The sequence below is a fragment of the Lepus europaeus genome, chromosome 12, assembly GCF_033115175.1.
Source record: "Lepus europaeus isolate LE1 chromosome 12, mLepTim1.pri, whole genome shotgun sequence".
NCBI classification, from domain to species: domain Eukaryota; kingdom Metazoa; phylum Chordata; class Mammalia; order Lagomorpha; family Leporidae; genus Lepus; species Lepus europaeus.
Genome location: NC_084838.1, coordinates 29,368,233 through 29,386,702, shown reverse-complemented (window position 1 = coordinate 29,386,702; position 18,470 = coordinate 29,368,233).

Genomic DNA, 18,470 nt, shown 5'->3' with positions numbered 1-18,470 from the left:
GACTAGAGCCCAGGGAGATTACTGACGCCATGAACAGGAGTGTCAAATTGTTAAGTCAGCAACAGGAGTCACTGTGTACTTACACCCCATGCGGGATCTGTCCCTAATGTGTCGTCTAAAGCCAAGTGATGCTAGGACTGGTACTGAAACAGTATTTTTATACTTTGCGTTTCTGTGTGGGCGCAGACTGATGAGGTCTTTGCTAATTATATACTGAAGTGATCTTCTGTATATAAAGAGAATTGGAAATGAAAAAAAAAAAAAACAACCTGGTGTTAAAATGGAAATGGCATAGAAAATTAATTATTTTGAAAAAAAAAATTATGTAGGATCTCTGTCTTTAATGTGCTGTACATTGCTATTTAATGCTATAATTAGTAATCCAATGGTAGTTTTTTCACTTGATGTTGCTATATGGGCAAAATGTTGAAATCTTTACCTAGTATATACTAAACTGATCTTCTGTATACAAAGAGAATTGAAAATGAATCTTTACATGAATGGAAGGGGAGAGGGAGCGGGAGGGGGGAGGGTTGCGGGCGGGAGGGAAGTTATGGGAGGGGGGAAACCATTGTAACCCATAAGCTATACTTTGGAAATTTATATTCATTAAATAAAAGTTTAATAAAAAAAAAAAAAAAAGAGTTAATGATGGGGATGGCTCTGTGGTGCAGTGGGTTAATGCCCTGGCCTGAAGCACCGGCATGCCAGATGGGCGCTGGTTCTATTCCTGGCTGCTCTTCTTCAGATCTAGCTCTCTGCTGTGGCCTGGGAAAGTAGTGGAGAATGGCCCAAGTCCTTGGGCCCTTGTGCCCGCGTGGGAGACCCGGAAAAAGCTCCTGGCTCCTGGCTTCGGATCAGTGCAGCTCTGGCTGTTGTGGCCAACTGGGGAGTGAACCAGTGGATGGAAGACCTCTCTCTCTGTCTCTACCTCTCTCTGTAACTCTGTCTTTCAAATAAATAAAATAATAAATCTTTTTTAAAAAAAAAGAGTTAATGACACTATCTCATAAAATTTAAATATTCTCCCCCCCCCCCAAAAAAAAGAAAATGAAATAAACCAGAGGGTACTTGTAATCCTCTTTTGGGTAACAGCTTTAAAGCCTTCTGTTATGAGTTGAATTATGTCCACCAAATATCTATATGTTGAAGCTCTAATCTTCCACACCTTAGAATGGGCCCTAATTTGGATAGAGGGTCATTGCAGATATAATTAATTAGGATGCAGTCCTACTGGAGTAATGCCAGCCCCTAATCCAATATGACTCATAGCCTTAAAAAAATGACAATTTGTACACGGAAATGGTCAGAGAATGTCATGTAAAGCTGAAGGCAGGGGTTGGGGGAGGGTGCAAATAAAGGAACGCCAGAAAGTACCTAGGCAACAGAAGCTGGAGGCATGGAACAGATTCTCTCACAGCCCTCAGAAGAAGCCAACCCTTGATCTGGACCTCTGGTTTCCCGAACTGAAAGACAGTAAATCTCTGCTGTTTAAGACACTTGGTTTATAATACTTTGACAGCCACGACCAACTAGTCTACCTTCTCTGAAGTCACTGAATAGAAACAATAGTGTGTCTTGACAAGGCTGGCCATCTCCCTTCCACAGCCCCATGGAAACCACGCTATGGGGCAAGCCTGTTATTTTCTGGCTGAATTTTTAAAGTCAGTCATCAGGGAAACAAACACCGCATACTACCTTGCTCTCTTATGTTAACACAAAGCAGAAGCAGAATTAGCATTACAGAAACAAGTACTCCTTATAGAGTTTTCCTATATTTACCACAACCAAAGGCCAGGCAAGACATCTATTGACTGATATGTTAATATAAGAAATACTGATAAGTTCAAGGACAAGGATGGATAAGGTTAAGGAAAAGGATGGAGCCTTCTATGTACTTCTATTCCCCATAGTCTACATCTCAGTGATTACTTAGTATTTCATCTTCGGCATAAGACAATAACAACTCTCTTCAATAGTTTAATTTTAAAATAATATGAACAAAAATAGTAAAAACTTATTTGTAAATATCAGTATCTTGGAAGAAAGCCAAACCAATGAATTTGTCTTCAGTAGGATAGCCTCAAAGACACGCGAGTCTTTTTTGCCATCTAGTGGCAATAAAGGAGACTAACATCATAGAGCTTAAATGTAGATCACCTTTCTCTATATTGAGAATTGTATCTTGCCTGGCTTGACCAGTTTAGGCTGTGTATATGTGCTCAAGTATTGAAACTAACCCCATAAAATGTACAAGAATTACATGTTAAATAAAAAGTAAAAGGGGGAAGGCTGCTATTTATCCTAACAGTTAAGAAGCCTATGAAGCCAGCCAAGTCCTCTATCAGAGAACCTAGCTTCGACTCCCGGCTCCAGCTTCCTGCTGAAGCAGTCCTTCAGAAGCAGTAGTGAGGGCTCAAGTAATCAGGGTCCTTCCACTTACATGGAGGATCTGGACTGAGTTCCTGGCTCCTGCCTTTGGCACAGCCCAGTTTCAGCTGTTTTGGTCATTTGGGGAGTGAATGGGAGCTTTCTCTCCCTGTTTCTTCTGTATGGCTCTATGCCTGTCAAGTAAATAAATAAAATTTCAAACATAAATAAGTACAAGAATATAAATTATAAAAAAATTGAATTGCATTTAATTCTTCCAAAGGATATTTAAAACTATACCAAGAGAAGTGCAGTAGTATTAAGTTGACGCATGGAGCTGTGTGCCATTTTGTAATCAGGGTAGACCTGTGTAGGCTTCCTAGACTATTACCTTGTGTCTGTTTGCAGGAGAGTGACTTTTGTGATGAAGTATTTATTTATTTAGCAAATATGTATTTAGTTACTACCACATTTCAACAATTGTAATGATAACAAAAGTCTGACTAAAATTCCTTATTCACAAAATAGACAACCAGGTAACTAAAGGAGTTAGTGTCTATTTAAATGAAGTTATCCTTCCCCTGCTGTGCTTTTAGAAGCATGCAAAATCCCACTGACCTTTGATTACCTTTTTCATCAGCAAAGCCCTCTCTCTCTCCCTGTGGGTGTAGGATTACTTGGCTCTCATTCCCATGACTTTCAGACTTCTTGGCTTTGCCTGGAATTTTATTCCTGATTCACACTGCAAACAACCTTATGTGGTTTATTTTTCTTTATTTCAAAATGTATTTTTATTTATTTGAAAGGCAGGGAAAGAGACAGATAGACAAACTTCCATCCTCTGGTTCATTTCCCAAATGCCCACAACAGCTTGGACTGGGCCAGGCCAAATCCTATAGCCCAGAACTCCATCTGGGTATCCCATATAGATAACAGATATCCATCTACTTGTGTGACACCTGCTGCTTCACAGGGTATACATTAACAGGAAGTTGGAATTGGGAGAACAGCTAAGACTCAAACCCCGGGACCTGATATAGGATGCAGGTATGACAAGCAGTGTCTTAACTGCTGTACTAAATGCCTGCTCCAACAACCTTCTTCTTCAGGAAAGATCAGTAAAGCATCAGAGGAATTTCCTCAACCCTATCTATTCAGGAGGTCATTTCACTCATGGTTTAGCTGTGCTCGTAATCCTCCTGAGATCACTGAATTGGGCATTCAGCTATGCGATGATCATCATCCATAATTTTTTGATATTGTTCCAAGGAACATCTAAAACTTGTCAAAATAAGCCATTTAAGTAAGCACCTGTCTGAGCACATTAGGATTGGCTGAGAGCTCATTTCAATTTTTTTTCAACTCCTCCCAAATTATGTTTAACTATGCTGTTTTAACTCCCTGAATGGAGTTATACTATGCACTGAACACCAGATGATGGTATAGCCCAAGTAATATAAGTTTGCATCTTTCTATTAGGATCTCAGCACTCAAACTGCCCCCATCTACTTTAATTGAAAGAGTTTAAAGGTCAATTTTAACTCATTTCCAACCCCTTCTTACAATCCCGCCAAAGTGATTTATTAAAAATTCAAGTCATATTGATACTGGCTTTTTTTTCTGGTTAAAAACTTCCCATTATCTAAATGCAAACTATTTTCCTTTCCATTATCTAAAATGCAAACTATAAACCCCTAAGCTGGCATAGACTACTCACAGGACAATTCCAACTTTACCACCTGCTACTCCTTTTTTCACAATTGATAACCTGGTTATTCTAATCACTTATTTTTTCTTGAATGCATAATAACATTTTACAACTCCTACTTTGACACACAGTTCTACTTGACTTGAAGATTTCTTTCATACACTCACTGAGATCTTAATAATGTCCCAAATTCAACACTAGCAAAGGTTCTTCTATGATGCCCTTTGTAATCCATTCCCAGGCCACAGCAAAGATTACTCTCTTACTCTTGTGCTTGACAGTTTTTTTTTTTCACTATACTAATTTCCTTGATTAGACAATGACAGTATCTAAGGGAAGACTCCATTAACTTCATATCTATAGCACCTAACAGTAATTTTAAATTGGGGTCCCTTGATTAAATGATTCTTTCAAGAGCAGGAAAAGAGTGAGGGAAAAGTGGTACTTGCTTCTTGCTTTGTTGTGTTTTTCATCAATGCTGTAATTGGTTTTTTGGGGGGAGTAAGGCCAGGAGTGGAAGTATTAGAAATGCTGATTTTTGCAGTGTCTGGATCACCTAAGCAAAAAATGTGTCTCAACTCACTGGTCCTTTCTGGGAGTTTCCCACATCTTTTTTCCTCAGAAACCTTTTTACTTAAGGTATATAAATGACATGCATTTCATAAATACAACTTTAGGAACATAGTGATTCTTCCCACCCTACCCACCCTCCCATCCACTCTCCCACCCTTCTTCCTCCTCCCTCTCCTATTACCATTCTTATTTTTTACTAAGAGGACACACATTTGTGGTTCTGCTTCATCTATTTCTTCAACATCATTGCTTGCAAGGAGTTATTTGATTAATTCCATGCTCAACTGTACCAAATAAGTTTTCTTTTTTTTTTCTTTTTTTTTTTTTGACAGGCAGAGTGGACAGTGAGAGAGAGACAGAGAGAAAGGTCTTCCTTTGCCGTTGGTTCACCCTCCAATGGCCGCCGTGGTAGGCACGCTGCGGCCAGCGCACCGCGCTGATCCGATGGCAGGAGCCAGGTGCTTCTCCTGGTCTCCCATGGGGTGCAGGACCCAAGCACTTGGGCCATCCTCCACTGCACTCCCTAGCCACAGCAGAGAGCTGGCCTGGAAGAGGGGAAACCGGGACAGGATCGGTGCCCCGACCGGGACTAGAACCCGGTGTGCCGGCACTGCAAGGCGGAGGATTAGCCTAGTGAGCCACAGCGCCGGCCCAAATAAGTTTTCAACTTGTGCCACAACCAGAGATGGAGCACATAGTGGCAGTGCTAGAAAATCTCATTTGGTTTTATAGAAAATTGTAATTCTTCTTCCCAATTTCCCTCTGTACCAACCATATCCATCTCTCTTCTTTAGACAAGTGGGCCTCCCCGTGAGCTCACAATGCTGGAGCAACCAAACATTTGGGCAGGTAATCAGGTCCACCTCTCAGGTGCAGGTCTGGATTACTTGCCATCACTCCAAGTAAGTGTCTTTAATCTTCCTGGTTCCTCTTTGACTGGATAGCACCCTATATATCAAACACACTCATTCCTGCTCCTCCTTTGCTCTTCAAACTCAGTGTCAAATCCTCAGTTTCAAGTCTTAGTCACCTCCTATTGTTTCTCATATTGATTGGATTCCCTATTATATTAACTTGGAATTATCCTTAATCTAGTCTCTCTTTGAGTCTTGTCCTCCATTGTCTATGCTACAGTAAGAGGTCACTTCAGAATTTTTTTCACCAAAACAAACTTATCTTTCATTCCATTTCTTCATGAATTTTTGAAGCACCCTCATAGTAACATATATTCACATATGTGATTAATAGACATCAAATAAAACAAGAATATATGTATATATACACACATACCTGTCATTTTTCATATTATAGAATTTACCTATTGTTCCTAGTTTGCTGAAAGTATTTCATTTTATCATGAATATTGTTTGAATATTTGTAAATCCCTCCCCCTTTTTTTGCACTTAAGCATATATTGACATGTCAAGTGAAATTTTCTCTTTTATTATGATAAAATGATAATTTGAAAGAGGTTCAAACATTATACTAGCCTTTTCTTACTGAGGTAACATTTCTTGTTACATGATACAGTTAGTTTCTGCTATAATAATAGATATCATTTGCTAATATTGTATTAAGGATTTTTAAGTTTGCATCTTCTTATCTATAGCACCTAACAGTAATTTTAAACTGGGGTCCCTTGATTAAATGATTCAGTCAAGAGCAGGACAAGAGCAGGGAAAAGTGGCCAGTAAATGGGTCTCTTAGTTTTAATGACATTTCAGAACTTGATTTGTATTGTAGAACAGAAATTGCTTAGTCACATGCTTAAGGAATTACAACTAATGCAATGTATCCATGTCAAATGCTTAAAGGTAATTAGGCTCACAAAAAGCTTTGTCTGCATCTTCTCAGATCCTACAAAGAAACTGTAAAGCTGTATAGCTCTGCATGCATTTCTGCCGACTTACTTACAAGGATACAGTTAAAAATTTGCCATGGGATCCCAAATCCCCTTGAGCTACATGGTAAAAGTAACATCTTCATTGCTAAAGAAATCATATAGATAAGATTTAAAGTGATCATATAGATAGGATTAAGGTTTAAAGTGATCACATAGATGGGATTAAATGTTAAAGTGACCATATAAATAGGATTAAGTGTCTGGTAAGAATAATAATTAGGATTAAAGAGGAGTGAATGCTCTAACATGGGAAAAAATACATACAGCAGACTCATAGAATGGCACTCGTTATAAGTAATGTTCTGTGACCTCAGAGTCAGCTCTAAAGGCATTCTGGTTTGGCTGAAAAGCCCATGAGATCATTTCAGGCATGGAAAGCTAGGACACTTGTGCAAAAAGTGTCCTTACATGGAGAACCTCCCTGGGTGAGACTCTAGGGGAAAGAAGTGGTCATCAAAGATGTACTTTTCCCAAAGGGAGAGAACTTCCATTTCGCTTATGGCCTTGTCTGAATACTGATAGAGTTAGTGGATTTAAAAGGCTTCCATAGCCCAGGCAGCTCACATCAAGAGCCTCGGGTGATCACTGACATCATACATAAAAGTGTTAATTGTTAAATTAACAATAGGAATCACTGTGTACTAACTTCCCGTGCAGGACCTCTGTCCTCAAAGAGCTACAGTATTAGCATTAATGGTAAAACTTGTTCCTAAAGATTTACCTTGTTCTAGCATGTTATATTCTTATGCATCATAAGTTTTAGTTATGTCCAAATGTCAAGTTCAATTGCCCGTATTCTCAGGTGTTTCTTTAAAGTTTATTAATTGTCTCAACCATGAACTCTTGGATTCGTGTATCACTGTGATCTTCCTATCTCATATGTTTTAACATAAGGTCAAATACAGAATACAAAAATAGTTAAAGGCCTCATGACTACTAATGAGACAGTTGTTTCAACGCATCTTGTTTTGTGCTAAACCCTTGCCTAAGGGATAATTTCTTCTGCATCCTACTAAACTCAAATCTGGGAAAGCAAGGATACAGAACTTTCCAAAGCTCAGGTTTCTAAACAAGAGGTAGATTACCTGGCATATGTTCTAACTAAAGAAAAATACGCTCTCTCAGTCAAGGGAAGGGGGGATTTCTGGGAATAGCAGCATTCTGTGGAATTTGGATTCCAAGATTTGGATTCCAGGCTTTTGTATAAAGCTTTAAAAAGGCCCTGATATAGACACTGTGCTGGATAGGGTAGCTACAAAAGTTGTTCCAAGGAATTAAGGAGCTTTTAACAGAAGATCCAATATTGGGAATCGCTGATGGCAGAATTCTATGGAATACAGATTCCAGGATTTGGAGTCTGAGCCTTTGTATGTGCTTTAACATGCCCTGACACAGACACACTGTGCTGGACAGGGGAGCTACAAAAGATGTTCCAAGGAATGAAGGAGCTTTTAACAGAAGCTCCAAATTGGGAATTCCTGAACAAGCCATTCATAGAAAGATCCTCTTCAGAGCAGTTGCAGCTTAAATGGACGAGACCTTACCAGGTGCTACTGAGCATGACTACCTCAGTAAAATGAGGATTAAACGTCTACCTCTTAAGTCTTCACAGGTGAACTCAAAGTACATGCCTGATTATTCCTGTAAGCCAATCAGTGACCTCTTCAAAAGCAAAAAGATATGTAAAGCTTTTGCTTTCGTCACATCAAGACTGCTGCACCTTAAGGCAGACATGCTGCACCTGCTTCTTAATTCTCTCTGGGAACTGTTATTGACAATAAAACTCTTAATGGGTTCTTCTATTATAATTCTCTATGCTCAAGCTAAATGGGTTTTATAAATTACATAAGGGTAATCTTTCCATCTTAAGGGGCACACACCACTCACATTTGGTTTTGTTCCAATTTTGCTTATGTTAATTAACAAACATGTTTCAGAACTCAACAACTTCTGGGAATAACTGGCCACACAGGGGACACAGCCATTGGCAATGACTTAAATTGCTCCAGCTCATAAAGTGAATTTGTTAGATGAGATAGACAGAGACTTCCAGACCCAGGACAAGGAGGGCCTCCACTATGCCCCTCATAAGCAGGAAGCAGCTATAGAAGATATGATGACTCATGGGCGCCAGGTTCCAGTTGCTCCTCTTCCAGTCCAGCTCTCTGCTGTGGCCTGGGAGGGCAGTGGAGGATGGCCCAGGTGCTTGGGCTCCTGCACCCCAATGGGAGACCAGGAAGAAGCACCTGGCTCTTGGCCTTAGATCGGTGCAGCGCAGGCTATGGCAGCCGTTTGGGGAATGAACCAACGGAAGGAATACCTTTCTCTCTGTCTCTCTCTCTGTCTATAACATTACCTGTCAAATAAAGAAAAAAAGTTAAAAAAAAAAGATATGATGATTCTATACCCTTAAACATCCCTTTAGATTAAAGGAATAGAATCTCTGAGGGGGAAATTATGTAGGCAGGCAGATAGGATAAAATTGATTAGATTCGTGAGCTGGAAGACCATGCCTTCACCATGCCCTCTGTGTAATCTCATCCCGCTACCTGTCCCCACCTGCCAATCAGGCCATGTAACCATGCCCCTTTGGGAGCGAATAAAAGGCCTGGAATATCAAGGAGAGAGGTGCCTTTCTCTGAAGGGAGGAAGGAACCTCCACTGTGATACGGCCTTGACTAAAAAAGTTCAAAATCGGTGAACTCAAGGGGCTTCCATAGCCTAGACAGCTCATAGCAAGAGTCTCAGGTGATTGCTGACGTCATAAATAAGAGTGCCAATTGTTAAATCAACAACGGGAGTCACTGCGTACATGCTCCCCACGTAGGATCTCTGTCCTTAATGTGTTTTACTATGAAACTTAATAACACTACTAGTTGAACAATACCCTATACCTTGTGTGGTTGTGTGAGTGCAGCCTGTTGAAATCCTTGCTTAGTATATACTAAGTTGATCTTCAGTATATGAAGGTAATTGAAAATGAAACTCGAAAAAGGGTGGGATGGGAGAGGGAGAGGGGAGGGCCACAGGAGGGAGGGGGGTTGGAGGGAGGGGAAGCCACAACAATACAAAAGTTGCACTTTGTAGATTCACATTTATGAAATAAAAAAAGAACAGAAGACATCTCAGAACATGAACAAGTATCAGTCTCATGATTATATTATGTTGTGTGGCAAATGAAATTCTTCATATGGAACTAAGTTTCCTGATTAGTTGACTTAATCAAATATAAAGTTATCCAGTGACTCCTCTCCCGCCCCCACCACAAATCTAGTCAGCTGAGATCCCAAATGTGGTACAAAGGTCACCAAGACTTCCCCCTACTTTACTTGAAGACGAAAATCTCCATGGATTCTATAACTGCAAAGAAATGTATTATTCTAACACTACATTACCTTGGAACAGACAGGATCTTGAGTCTGAGATATGAACTTTTCCTTGACTGATACCTTAATTTCAGCTTTGTGAGAACTGAGCAGAGACCAATGCCATGCTTTGACTTCTGACATTGAAAATCTGAGATAATAAATGAGTACTAATTAAAAAAAAAAAAAAGGCCTGGAATATGGTGGGCCCCTCCCTTGTCGCTCTATGCCTTTGGGGCACATGGCCTTTGGGCCGCACATGCTCTCTGCCTTCAATAAGCTGCTTGTGGCTGCTCGTACCAAAAGCTTGCTGCACGTGGCTCCTGGGCTTCTCTCAGCTTGCTCTGGTCCCAACTTGGTTTCTAGACCTTTCTTTCTCCCTTAGATAGAGCCCTCACTCTCCTGTGCATTTCCCTCACTAAATAAAAAGCTTAAACATTAAAATATTTTTTCTTTTGTCATAATATTCCTGTCAGATTTTTCTGGTACCAAGGTATATTGGCATCATAAACAAGGTGTGGAAAAGTTCCCTCCTGATATAGAAATATTTCCCATTTTCCAAATTTGTATAAATGTCTTTGTAAGAGTAACATTGCCAACTAATATATTAAATAATCTACTGGTAATGCTGTCCAAGTCTGAAGGTTTCTTTGTAGAGAAGACTTTAGTTACTAGATCAATTCCTTTATTTGTTAAAGATCTATTCTTTTTTAATTTTTTTTAATGCTGCATTTCTTGATTTTATTCGAAACAGTGCATATTTTTAGCATTTTATGGTAGGATTTTACACTTGTCATTTACACAAATTACGAGGTTCTGCTTCAAGTCTTTAAAAAATTCTAAAAATTCAGCCCATGTGCAGCACAAGAATATGCAAAACTACATTATTCACACTTTTTATCAAAGGAGATACAAAATTCTGGCTTGTAGTTTTAGACAAATACAAGAAGCTTCAAACTAGACACAAAGGGTTATCATTAATTTTCAAATATTAAGTCTGCACTTTTGTGTTGTATTTCTCTGAGATGTGAATACCAAATTCCTAAGAGATTTTATGTTTTCCTTTTTGAGGGAAAACTGATAAATTTCCCAAAAACAAGTCCCTCCCCATAGGTTTAATCTTTTTACCATTCTACTGTCCTTCCCTTAGTGCCAGACACTTGCATCATTTTATAAAGTCAGGAGTGGGCCACTTTTAGTTTTAGCTAACTCCTCTCCTGCAAAACTCTAAACAGGCATAAGCTGATGCAAATGCTTCCACTGAATTTCATTTAACATGATTTAACACCTGCTAGTCTAACAACCATTGGGCAATTTGTTAAAAGGAGAGAGAGAGAAAGTCTCTGAAAAAGCACATTTGGTTGTTGATAAATTAGGGGCCTTAAGATCAAGTTGTCTGATGCTAAGAAAACTTTAAACTCTTTCAAAATAGAACCTGCCCACTAAATGCCTGAGGGACTTCTCTGATATTTGTGCATAGATACTCTTTTGTCAGCAAGTTGGAGGCAATATTTTATATCTTCTTTCTAAAGGGTCATGAAAAGGCAAACAGGAAGTTTTCTGTACTTTTAAAAGATATTGTTTACTATCATTGGCATCCATTTTTGACTAACCATTTTCTGATACTTAATTGTGTATATATATATATTTATATGCATATTTAAAAGAATTATCCATCTCTCAGAGTCAATATACAGCCAACTCTTGATTATCTATGAGAACATAAGTGACATTTACTATCAGCAAATTTCACCCTAACATAAATAATCTCCTTTTTCAGACTGATTTCCTTGTACATCCTATGTAAACTATAGCCAATCAAGATCAAGTTATAATGCCACTGTTGTTTACTTTCTTTAACCCATACTGGAGAAGTGAGCAAACTCTGCTGGGGCTTGGAGATGAGCCCCATGCACTCTGGGAACAGATGTCATTCTGAGTATGAGGAGGGACACATTTTAAGCTCCTCTGTCTGACACAAATACAAGAAACTTGGGTTTCAATGGTAATCCACAAGCATTTACTAAGGGGCTCTCTTTGGTGGGACTTGAATGCCAAACTCTGTCTCTGTGGCCAGTTGGTGCTGAAATATCTGCTCAGCACTTTTAGCCTTCTGATTGTCACTTTTCCTTGAGTTTTAAGAAATAACTCTCAAATGGCCAACAGACACTTAAGAAAATGCTCAGGAGCACTAGCCATCAGGAAAAAGCAGATCAAAACCACAATGAGGTTTCACCTCACTCCAGTTAGAATGGCTCACATACAGAAATCAACAAATGACAAATGCTGGTGAGGATGTGAGGAAAAAAGTACCCTGATCTATTGTTGGTGGGAATGTAAACTGGTACAACCACTATGGAAGACAGTAAGGAGATAGCTCAGAAATCTCAATATGAACCTACCATATGATCCAGACATCCCACTCCTGGGAATTTATCTGAATGAAAATAAATCAGAATATGAAAGAGTGATTTGTATCCTCATGTTTATTGCAGCTCAATTCACAATAGCTAAGATATGGAATCAACCAAGATGTCCATCAACTGTTGACTGGATAAAGAAATTATGATATATATATACACTATGGAGTGCTATTCACCTGTAAAAAAAAATGAAATCCTGACTTTTGCAACAAGATGGTTGCAACTGGAAACTATTATACTTAGTGAAATAAGCTAGTCCCAAAAAGATAGATATCATATGTTTTCCCTGATCCAAAGTAACTAATAGAGTACCTCAAATATAGTGTATTGGAGTGAAATTGACACAGAGAATCAAAGATTATTTAAAGCCCTTGTCTCTTCCACTGAGGAAGCGTTTTTTTTTTTTTCTCTTCATACTATTTTTTGAACTCTTTTAGAGTAGGGTTAACTATATAATCATTAAGTATACCAAGAATATATCACTGTAAAAATTAAGAGTAGAAATCTGAGAGGAAGGAAGGGTTGGAACACAGTCAGGAGGGAAGATAGGAGGGGAAGTGCCACTATTTTCCTAAATCTGTATATATTAAATATATGAAACTTGTATAACTAAAATTTAAAAAACATCAGTCTCAATGCATGTTTTATCAATGGACAATCATCGATCTGATGGCAGATTGCATACATATTTAGATTTTTCTTTTTGTCTCCTTTTCTAAATTTTACTACTAAATTTATAGTTGCTCTGGTAGTCACAAGTCCTAACCTCTGATTTCTCAGTCCGACAAAATTGCTACTTTCTACTTGAACACTATCTACTTCACACACCAGAAAGTTCCCTCAAAAGAAAAGCCATATGATACACATAGATGTGTATCACATCTAGTGTGGTTCACTTCTTTCAGGGATTGATTCCCCTATACATCTCTGCCTGCTTCGGATCACTCTGCAGTGCTTTCACATAGTTGGGGTTTTCTCACACTTCATCAAACTTTGCAATTGCTAGTAGCATAGGAGCTAGGCTAATTCAAGCTTCTCTGCCACCAGATACTCATCATCACTAGAAGCTGAAAGTCTGAGATACTTTTCAGGAAGATATAATCAGGCTTTTCTTACTCCTGAATTTGGGATGAGAGGGAGACTAACGAATCAAAGATTCCTTGTAGGTCATGGGTTGATGAGTGTGGGAAAATGTTAGTTATATTAATAGATGTGGGGAAGACCTGTGGCTCATATTTGTCAGGAAACTTGTCAATATTTTAGTTATTTCATTGTCAGAAAGAAAGTCCATGAAAATTCACAGTTTTCTTTTCTGTGTTCTTTATCTCCAAATCATAGCCATGGTCTGGTGCTTTGGATATAATGGGTAGTCAAGTTGGCAACCTTTTCCTTTCATAGTCTGTCTCCATCAGAATCGTTGAGTGGGTAGTCCTAAAATAAAATTATTTTCTTACACAGTCAACCTAAATGATTAACTACAAGGTTTACAGATGTCAGTCGATCTCTTTTCTCTCTTTTGCTTCAACTCTTTGTTTATGGTTTCAATGAATCTTGTCTAAATGAAGAAAGAAAAAAATCATGGTCATGTAAGTCAAATAAATCATACAGTTAAATAAGGAGGGAAATTGTGAGAGAGGAATCAAACCAAGAAGAAAATTAAAAGAAACAGAACAGAGAGAAACCTAACACTTATTAAGTATCTGCTGTACATTGGATAATCTATTAGGTGCTTTGTATGAACCATCTCTATTCCTCACAACAACTCTGATTAAGAAATCTTACCCTACTTACAAACAAGCTGTATCTCAATGAGGAACATCAATTTGCACTGGTTGACACACAGTTCTCACGAAACATGCAAAAGTTTTGCTGGAGTTTATGCCTGGTGCTCCTAGCACCGTGAGCTAGGAGGTACAGGGGGGAACTTTCTCGTGTTGGGCCTGGACTTTCTATGGGCTGCTTCTGGTAGCAGCAGAACAGAGATCAGCTGTGTGACTCTACACAGACAACTGAGTTCAGTGCTCTGAGGAGGTGGATGGAGACAGGGAGGCTATGTGAGTTCCCTTTTGGGAGCCAAGCAGTCGCTTAGACTCCAGGCCTATGGATAGTTTCATCTGTGCCTTACAGATCCAGAACTATTGGTGCTGATAATCTAATATTCAGAGTAATTTCCACTTACTTGGCATTACTTGGAGTGCTGTATCCACAATGCCATGCTTCTGAGAGGTAGATACTGCTATTCTCAACACCTGGCTCCCACCCTGGGAAGTCTGGGTAATGACCCAATTGTACCCAGCAATGTCAGACCTGTAACAATCAGAATTAATTTCCTCAAACCTGAATTTCCACTGAAATCTACCTGGTGGGGCCTAGTGAAGAAACTGCTTGCATTCAACCTCTCTGAACCCATAGCTGCCAATGCAAATCTGTTGTATTTCCTGTAGTTACCTTTTAGGTCTTGACCAGGGATACATTCACATCCCCCTGTCCTGGGACTAGAGCTGATGTTATAAGCCATAGCACCAGTTGTGGAACTGACAAAGGGCCCATTCATATCACACAGTCCTAGAACCATGACAGTTGTGGTGCCACAAGACTCAAAATCACTCGGGCTTGCCATGGTACAAAAGAATAGCCTCTTATGCCTCCCATAACACAGCTATAAGAAGGCCCTGGCTATCACAGTTCCTAGTGTAACTGACACTGAACTCCCTGGGGACTGAAGATATATTTCCTAGGAAACTAACATTCACCTTAAGGTAACACTTCTATCCCTACAAACTACAACAAATTAGATCAATGTGTCACTTATACACACGAATGACTTTGGTTAAAACAAATCACTCAGAAGTTACACTTTTGGGCTCACATAGAACCAAATCCAGCAACAAGCCAGAATTCCATCTAAACCATAAATTCTTTTCCAATTAAACCTACTCTGGGGGGAAGAATGGCGGATTAGGGAGCATGCTACACAGGGCTAGGAAGAAAAAGTGCAGAGAATAGGGTAGGAGGTACATGCTGGGCAGAGAAGAGGAAACCACCCAGGAAGCCCCACAGGAATAGGGTAAATGGCTTAAAACTGTGTGGTGAGTGCTAACATGCACACAGTTAGATGTAGCCACGGACAGCCTCAGCTGGCAGCATTATCGGGACACCAGAGGGAGATTGGACAGCACAAATCCATGGGGACAGTGCCAGAGAGAACGTGGAGTGGGTCTGGAATAGGGCCCAGGAGCCGGTGGTTGCTGGTGGTTGCCTGGGGTCCTAGTGGAAGTAGAAAGGGATGGCTAATTCAAACTAATCTCTCCAAAATCCAACCAGTGACCCAGCTGAGAGAAGAGATGGGAACCATTTTAAATCAGTGCTACAACTCAGAAACCTGTAGGCAGGTACATACCAGATCACTGAGATGGGACACCTGAACACAGAGGTGCCAGTGGTGGCAGGCAGACGTTACACCAGGGACCCTGGTATACGCGCGTGATCCAGAACTACCAATGAAGGGAACGGCCTCAGAACTTGATGGCAAGGTGGCTGGGCAGCTACAAAAGACAGGGCACACCTGCACCAACAGCACCCTCTGGCCTAGGCTTCTGTGGGAGCGCTATATGCTAAGAGCCTGGGGCCTCTGTAGTACATGAAAAGGTGCAGAGTATAGCTAGCTACCACTTCAGAGTTCTACCACTCCCAGCATGGATATTGCCCTGGAAACTAGCACCACCCTACAGTGGTAACCAGAGCCCACAGACCACACCTACCACATGCCTCCTGGTATTCACTGATAGGGCAGACATTCCACAAAACTATAGAACCATAACCCAAAGATAAAAACCAACAGAAGGGAAAATTTAAAAAATTAAAAATGAACTTCACAAATGCCAAAAAATAAGAGTCAGAATTCAAGAAACAAGAATAAGGGAGTCACCATGACACCCCTCCCTCCAAGAGAAACACATTTCAGTATTAAAATGTGAACTTGAAGAGACTGAAGAAATGCCATAAATGGAATTTAGAAAATTAATCATAGGATTACTCAAAAAAAATCAGCAGAAAATCCACGATTGAAAGAAAATCATACATGACATGAATGAAAATTTCTCCTAGGAAATTGAGAATATAAAAAGAAATGAAAATGAGATCTTAGAAATGAAGAATTTGATGAATAAATTAAAAATTCAGTGGAAAGTCTTAACAGCAGACTTGATGAGGCAGAAGAAAGTATACCCAAACTAGAAGAAAAATCTTTGGAAATCTTATAGTCAGATTAAAAAAAGAAGAAGAAGAAAATAGAAAACTTAAAAACATGTTGGAAATCTATGGGATTCTATGAAGTGACATAATATACAGGTCTTAGGAGTTCCTGAAGTAATGGAAAGAGAGAAGGAAATAGAAAACTTATTTAGTGAAATAATTACAGAAAACCACCAATTTCAGGAAAGAAAGGGAAGTTCAAACAGAGGAAGCACACAGAACTCCTAACAGATATGACCAGAAAAGACCTTCACCATGAAACAATGTAGTCAAACTTCTCACAGTAAAACAGAAAAAAAAAAATTCTAAAATGGGCATGAAGTAAATTACAGATCACTTTCAGAGGATGGCCAATTAGACTCACAGCTGACTTCTTATCAGAAATCCTACAGGCCAGAGGGAATGGAAAGATATAGTACAAGTTTAAAAAAAAACTGTCAACCCAGAATACTGTACCCCACAAAACTTGCATTGATGAATGAAGGTGAAATAAAGACTGTCCATAACAAACAAATTGAATTTGTCGCCACTCATCCAGCCTTACAGAAGATGCTTAAACATGTACTATACACAAAAACACAGAAAGATATGCATCATTATGAAAGAATGAGAAGGCAGAAAAAAACCCATATAAATACAAAAGAAATCCAAAGTAAACAATAGCAATATTTATGGAAAAATGGCAGGGCTAGGTTGTAAAGTAGCAATAGTCACCTTTAATGTAAATGGCATCAATTATCTAGTTCAAAGATTCAGACTGACTGAAAGGGTCAAAAAACAAGACCCATCTCTTTGCTGCTTATAAGAAACACTTCTCACCAACAAAGATTCACATAGACTAAAAGTGAAAGGATGGAAAAAGATAGTCCATGCTAACAGAAACCAAAAAAGAGCTGGTGTTGCCATCCTAATATCAGACAAAATAGACTTCAACATAACAACTGTTAAAAGAGATGAAGAAGGGCACTATGTAATGATTAAGGGATTAATCCAACAGGAAGATGTGACTATAAAAATGCATATGCACCCAATTACAGAGCACCTGGCTACTTAAAAAATGTTAATAAACCTAAAGGGAGACATAAACGCCAATACAATAGTAACAGGGGACTTCAATACTCCACTTTCATCAATGGACAGATAAATAAAACAGAAAATCAATAAACAACAGAGTTAACCAACACTACAGACTAAAAGGACTTAACAGATATCTAGAGACCCTTTCACCCCACAGTAACATAATATACACTCTTCTCATCAGTACATGGAACAGCTTCTGGATAGACCATATGCTGGGACACAAAGCAAGTCTCATCAAATTTAAAAAAATCAAAATAATTCCTTTCACATTCTCAGACCACAATGGAATGAAGCTAGAAATCAAAAAACTCAAGAATCTCTAGAACACATGTGAATACATGGAGATTGAACAACATGCTGCTGAATGAACAAAGGGTCATTGAAGAAATCAAAAGAGAAATCAAAAAATTTCTGGAAAAAAATGAAGATTATAATATCACATATGGGATATATCAAAATCAGTGTTAAGAGGGAAGTTCATAGCAATCAGTGCCTATATGAAGAAACTGGAAAGATACCAATAAATGAACTATAAATACATATAAATGCATCTCAAGGACCTAGAACAACAACAACAAACCAAAACCAAATCTACTAGGAAGAAAGAAATAATTAAACATAGAGAAGAAACAAACAAAATTGAAACAAAAAAATCAGTGAAATGAAAATCTGCTTTTTGAAAAAATAAACAAAATTGATACACCATTGGTGCAACTAACCAAAAAAAGGAAAAAGAGACACAAGTCAATAAAATCAAAGATGAAAAAGGAAATGTAACAACAAATAAAAAAGAA